Source organism: Nematolebias whitei, chromosome 21 (assembly GCF_014905685.2).
Source record: "Nematolebias whitei isolate Nwh7 chromosome 21, NemWhi1, whole genome shotgun sequence".
NCBI lineage: Eukaryota > Metazoa > Chordata > Actinopteri > Cyprinodontiformes > Rivulidae > Nematolebias > Nematolebias whitei.
In genome coordinates, this window is record NC_056518.1 from 4,917,017 (window position 1) to 4,924,116 (window position 7,100).

A 7,100-nucleotide genomic window follows, 5' to 3' on the forward strand; every position below is an offset into this window, starting at 1 on the left:
TTGTTGATCTGCGTCTTCGCTCCGCCCGAATTCGTTGTTATGGCTTGTTGTACAGGATCGAGGAAGGAAAAACTAAGTTACACTAAAAATAGGACAGAGTCGCTATTTCAAGTTCACACGTATATTTAATAGATAATAGTCACAAGATACATTTTTAGGAATACAATTTTGGTTAGTAATTATTGCAAAAATAAAATAAAAGTGATGAAGTAAATGGATTGAATGAATTCGCATTCATTCTGACCAATACGACCTGCACAGTTGTTCAGCTCGTGCTGCATGGTTCTGATTCTGCCCTGGGCGGTTCTGTTTCTCTCCCGAGGGGGGAGATGCTCCATGCTTTTATAACCTGGCTGTGGTTCTGCCCCGTTTGGAGCAACACAGAACTTACAACCTCCCCCAAAATGTTCCTTTGTCTAACTTTCACAGTTTCTCTTCTAAGTGTTGTTGGAGTTTCATATTTTCCTATGAAACATATCAATGTCGCTTTTATTAAATGTGCATGTCTTTCTTCAACTATATAATCACAACTTTTATCTAATTAAAAATGTTCATCCTAGATACTTACTTTATATATATGAAAACTGAAGCAAACTTCACCAGAGTGTTAAACCATGTTTAATGCAGACAATAAAACTCACTAAATAACTCTTGACTGCAGCATCCTATTGAACAGTTTCAGATAATCAGAACAAAGAAAGTTCAATCTGTCCTATTCCTCAAAATACACTAACTACTCCTTGCAACCTCTAATTTTCATACTAATACATCAGAAATATTAAACTAACATTAGATTGCAAAGTATTAGTTATTTTAATCTAACAATTAGACTAAACATTGATCAGAACATCATCCCTGCCTCAACAGGCTTTAAGGAAAACTCTTCATGTTTGTATATGAGGTCAAGCTGTCATATAACTTATAATCTGGAATGTATCCATTAGTCCTGGCCGGCCGTAAAACCTCGTATCCATAGCAACGCAGCTTTCTAAACCAATCAGAGGGTGAGACCTCTTGTAACATCAACAAGAAAGTTCTGTTCACCTCCCCCTATCGTGCTGTTTTCTGCTGAGTTTAAACAAAGGAACTGATGACAGAAAATGCCTGTCCTCTTCAGCCTTACACAGACTTTGTTGAATAGTAAATAAGTTTCACCAATACATAAAACTAAAGAATTAAGCACACAAATATATTTTATTTCACAACAAAGTCCAAAGTCATCGTGCATTTTATTTTGATTATTTAGTAAAAAAATACACTGAGAGGAGATATTGCCCTTAGCCTGGTGGACCCTGTCTGTGTAGTAGATGTTCCAGTCGCAGAACACGCGGCGGCAGCTCGCTCACATGCTCCAGATTGTCACCTTTACACACAGAGGTTCTGTGCGGAGTCCTCCTCTCCTCCTCCTCTCCAAATATTGTCCCTACTCAGCGGGGCTGTGCACTGAAGAACACCCCCTCTCCCTTCCTCTCAGACCCTTGAAACAGAAACGATCATTTATTCAACAGAATAAATAGATGCCCTGTGGAAAGTGCACATTATGCACAGCATCTCCAGACAGCTCTAAACAGCGCACGCACAACATCAGCAGGTGTCTGAACTCCTGCTACATTTTAGACATAATGAATAAAAAAGCTTACTGTAAAAAATAAATAAAAAATACAAAGATAGAAATGTTTGATGTGCTATTCACATTATACGTCACGTTTCAAAACAACGGCGATAATTTGTCAAAATAACAGCGATAAAAATGTCAAAAAGACAGTTCATTGTACTTTAATAAAAAAATGGATGGATGGATTGTCAGACAACCAAGAATTGAAGCCTCAGTTGCTTCAAACAGTGCCAAGAGACGAGCAGGAGCGACAAATTCAGCGGAGAAGAGTTCAGCTCAGAACGAGGGAGGAGGGGGGTTTAGGACACCTGACACACTCGGGGCTGCTCTATTCACACACAACCTGCTGTTCCTCTCCAAAATAGTAATTTTATTAAGTGTCTACAAATGTTGATGCATAACAACCCGTTAAAATACACCAAAATGCAGGAAATGGCATCTCTGTTACTCAAAAATTTCTGAGAGGACTCACGAGCCCAGGCTTGCCCACTGTTCCGGCATCATTCAGTTTACTAATTAAGCCCTGCCTCCATTACAGAGCTTGGGTTAATTGCAGAGAAAATTGTAATACCGAAGACGAACTAATACTATAAAGCCCTGCCCTCCATACACTTGAAATCATACCTGATATTCTTGTCACTGTTTTCAATCCTTCTGGGGATCCGGCGTCTCTTTTCCGGTGGTTTATTGTAGTCTAGCCACAAATTTGGATGCAGGTTTTTTTCCTTCTGCCGTTTGTCCACAAAGTGAAATGAGCTCACATACAACGTTTTGGGTAGTCTCTTGAACTTTAGATATTTCATCCACATTCTTCTTTATTCCTCATCTGCAGGTAGGTGATGGAAACTGTACCGCTTTTCACAGGAACGCTTTTTGTTTAGAGTCTGTGTTTCAAACGTTGTAGCCACTGATTTAGTTTGGTCTTGTTGTTCGTGCAGCAGCGAACACAACAGGTACCTGAACTCAAACAAAGCTATTTTAGTCAACTTTATGGTTGTTAAATAAATGTAAACAAAACAAAAACAACATTTTATCTGCTAAACTGAATGCAGATTATATTTAAATAAACCACAGTCTGTGCTCCGCTACCATACACTGCTACTTCCTGTGTCTGACAGGAAGTTGTACCCATAATCATTTATACAGTAGAGCCCCCAGGAATAAGGTGGATAGAAATCATCTTGAAACAGCTTTTTGAAGTTCATCACACGGTGTAAAGGTTATTTCCTTACTGTCTGTTCTCATCAGAAGTACTATGAAGCCTCGCTCATCTATAAGGAAGTGTTGAAGCTGGAAAGCAGAAGTGCTGAAGCTGGACAGGAGCTGAAGAGAGCACAGATGCTGCACCTCATGGTAAAGTTTGTTTCCTGCCTGATTTACAGATATTAAGTTGACACATTATTATCTGTAATATGGAATGTATCAGTAATGTAACAATTTTTGTTTATACACTTTCAGGAAATAGGTTTCTCTTGGGCGCAGAGCTCAGAGGCTCTGAAAACTCATGCCACCTTGGAGGAAGCAGTGGAAGCTCTGTTTGCCAGTTCAGGCCTTAAAGGTATTTAAATCCCACAATCTTGTCTCTCCTCCCGGCAAAATGTATTACAGACCCTTTCCAAAAATTTAGAATATCATGGAAAAGTTGTTTAACTTCCATAATTCCATTCAAAAAGTTCATCTTTAATAGATGATAGATTCAGGGCCCACAATTTAAACGATTTAAAGTATTTATTTGTTTATTTTTATATAATTTGGGCTTCCAGCTCATGAAACCAAAGAAAACAGGATTTCAAAAAATTAGAATACTGTGAAGACATCAGCCCCCACTACTCAGTATTTGCAGAAAAAAAAGAAAGAAATTAGGATCACAACAAATCAATCAAAATATGGTACTTTGAAAACGATATAACGATAATCTTCAATACTTGGTTAGGAATCCCTTTGCCTTAATCACTGCCTCAATGCGACGTGGCATTGAGGCAATCAGCCTGTGGCATTGCCTGGGAGTTATGGAAGCCCAGATTACCTTGATGCTTGCCGTCAGCTCTTCTTCGTTGTTGGGTCTGGTGCCCCTCATTTTCCTCTTGAGAATACCTCATAGATTCTCAATGTGGTTTAGGTCTGGCGAGTTGGCTGGCCAGACAAGCACTGTGGCATGGGCACCAAACCAGGTTTTGGTGCTTCTGGCGGCTTGGGCAGGGGCTAGGTCCTGTTGGAAGATGAAATCCGCATCTCCATACAGATCCTCAGCAGAAGGAATCATGAAGTCCTCTAAAACATTCTGGTAGACTGTTGCAGTGACCTTGGATTTAAGAAAGCAGAGTTTAGCAACACCTGCACCGGACATTGCACCCCAAATCATGACGGACTGTGGATATTTCACACTGGACCTCAAGCAGTATGGGCTCTGTTCCTCACCCTTCTTCCTCCAAACCCCGGGACCTTGATTTCTGAATGAAAGGCACACTTTACTTTAATCGGAAAAGAGGACCGAGGAACCCAACAGTTGTAGCCCATCTCACAGATGTATCTGAATGTGGTGGTTTTTGAAGCTGTGACTCCCGCCTCATTCCACTCTTTCTGGATCTCTGCCAGATTCTGGAATCTTCTCTGTTTGATAATCCACTCAAGCCCACGGTCATCTCTTTTGCTGGTGCATCTTCTCCTACCACATTTTACTCTTCCACTACACTTTCCATTGATATGCTTGGACACAGCACTCTGTGAACAGCCAGCCTCCTTAGGTATGAACTTTTGTGGCTTACCCATCCTATGGAGGGTATCAATGATGGTCTTCTGGCCAGTTGTTATGTCTACAGTCTTCCCCATATTGACCCGAACTGAGACAAATGAACCAAACTGAAGCAGTTTCATGACATCTGGGGAAACCTGTGCAGGTGCTTTGAGTTTAGTAGATGATTAGTGTGTCACACTCAGTTTAAAACATTCATGCCTTGCAAAATTTGGGCTGATTTTTCAACAGTATTCTAATTTTTTTGAAATCCTGTTTTCATGGGTTTTGTTGAGGGAGACCAGTTTCCTTCTGCATGTTTATTTGATCGGACAGGTACTGCTCAGGAGACTTCACCTTAGTTTAAGAGGATTTATTTTACACATAGTTAAAGGACAAGACAGAACACAAAAACATAACACAGACTGAAATGCATTTCAGGAGACAGACGGAGTACGTCACCTTGAGGTCATTAAAGATGGCTACCCAGGAGTGTCTGACTTTACTTCCTCATTACCCAATGTTATAAACCTTTCCTAAGCCTGTTCCCCTTTGGGGGAGGTTCTTCTTTCTATTGGATAAACAAGTTACCCCACATTACTCCTTGTCCAACACCAATTATGTCATACTACCACACCCACCTTGTCTCTATGTGACAACACATCTGTAATGAAAGGGAGTAAACACCATAAACTGATTAATTTAATTGACTGTAAACCCACCATAAGTAAATAAGTAATTTCCTATTTCCACAGTTTCATTAGTTGGAAGCCCAAATTATGTAAAATTGAGCAAATAAATACTTGAAATTGTTTAAATTGTGGACCCTGAATAGGGCTGAGTGATACGGACCAAAATTAATATCTCGATATTTTAAGATAAATGGCGATATGATATATATATCTCAATATATTTTTCTTTCCATAAAGTTGTAACAAAAATATATTTCTGAGTCAAAGGTTTGTCCCAGTTGTCACACAGCTTAACAAAGCTGTAACTGTACAAAATAAATGTCTCAAAAATGAAATGTTTTTTCCCTGCATAACTAAAACCTAAAACAGCTGTGCACTTAAATTTAAACAGAAAACATACAGAGCAACCATAATGAAAGGCTGACTTGCTCTTTAAAAAGTCTGATTCTAATGAAGCATATTCATTCAACCTTTATTAACCTTTATTAACAAAGCTATTAGAAAGCCCACATTGTTATGTAGTTGGCTTGTTTACTGAGCTCTGTTCTGATTTATTATGGCTCATTTCTTTCTGAATTAAAAAAGTTCCTATGCTCTTGAATGTACCTACCACTCTGTGTAAACAAAGCTTTGAGCTGCGTGTCAGTCAGTTTTTTCCTCTCCCGACACAAGACGGAGCCATGCAGCAAGATGGTGGACAATATTCTCTATGGACGCAATGGCGCCACTTCGTGGCGGAAACGCCACCCTGCGCTGCTGCTGAGATGGTGCAGAGGCAGGGCGTAGGACTTGGGACCCGAAGGTCATAGGTTCAAACCCCACCCAGAACAAATGAGAAAGAGGAGCTATGATAAAAATTACAACTATTATTTATTTAACAACTTTTTATAAACAATTAAGTATTTAAATAAATAACCAGGAGCTTGCTTTTCCATTGCGCCTTTAGCTTTTTAGCTAGAGCGCCTGTATTGTGTGCCAGTAGTTTAGTGCTATGTCATTCCTTGGGGGAGGGGGTGGTGGTCAGTTTGTTAGGCAGGCGGGTGCTCAGTTCTGTGTTCTGCTGATGGGGTGGGGGCACCCTGCTTGTATAATGGTAGGTGTAGGGGAAACGGAAAGAAGGTGTCCTCCTACCTAGCTAGTGTCTTTCATGTCTGTCTTTCTTCCACTCCTCCACACTCTTCCCCCCAGAAGAGGCGCAGTAGGACACACCACCGATCCTGGTGTGCCCTGTATCCAGCCTCTTCGGCTGCCCACACCTGCTACAACTGTAACATTTGTGCTGCCGCCTTTTGGTTGGGATCAGTTCTCCGGCGGCAGCAGCCTCAGCCGCCTTCCTCCTCCTGTACGCCGTAGTCCTGGACACAGTTGATGAAGGAGGAGGAGGAGCAGGAGGAGGAGGAGGAGGAGGCAGCTGAACAGTTGTGGTTGCAGCCTGAGGAAGAGTGGGAAGAGTGACAGCTGAAGACAGAGCTGGAGCAGGAGGAGGACAAGGAGGAGAAGAATGTCCTCTGCCAACAGGCCCTGGATGCTCCTCCGGGAGGTGGTAATGATAGGGCTGTCCTTGCCCTACCTGGACCAAGGACAGCTCCTTTGGGGGAATCAGGGGTTGTCCAGAGGAAGCTGTAGCAGGGATGAGCCCGACTCCTTTCTCCAGCACGGTCCTCTCCCCCTGCTTCTGACGACGGTTGAACCTGCAGACACAAAGACAGATTGACATGGGACCTTTGACCTCTGAGTGCATGTTCAGGGAACCAAAAGACTCCAGGTCAGTAACAACTCTCACCACTGTGAGATGGTCCTTTGATTCAGCTCAAAGAGCTGAATGGTAGTCTGAGCCATCAACCTTGGGCTGGCCAGCACTGCCTCCTATATAGCCACGTAGTCCGCATGGAAGAGGGACCACCTGTAATGGGTCTGTAAGGATCAGCACAAAACCTGACTCAAAAATATATTTAAAAATGTTTATTTTACAAAGGCGGCGTCTGGTGGATTCGGGCCTCGGTTCTGGTCCAATTTATAAGGACAGACAGGTTAGTGACTGCAAAGAGATTCTGAGGGCTGA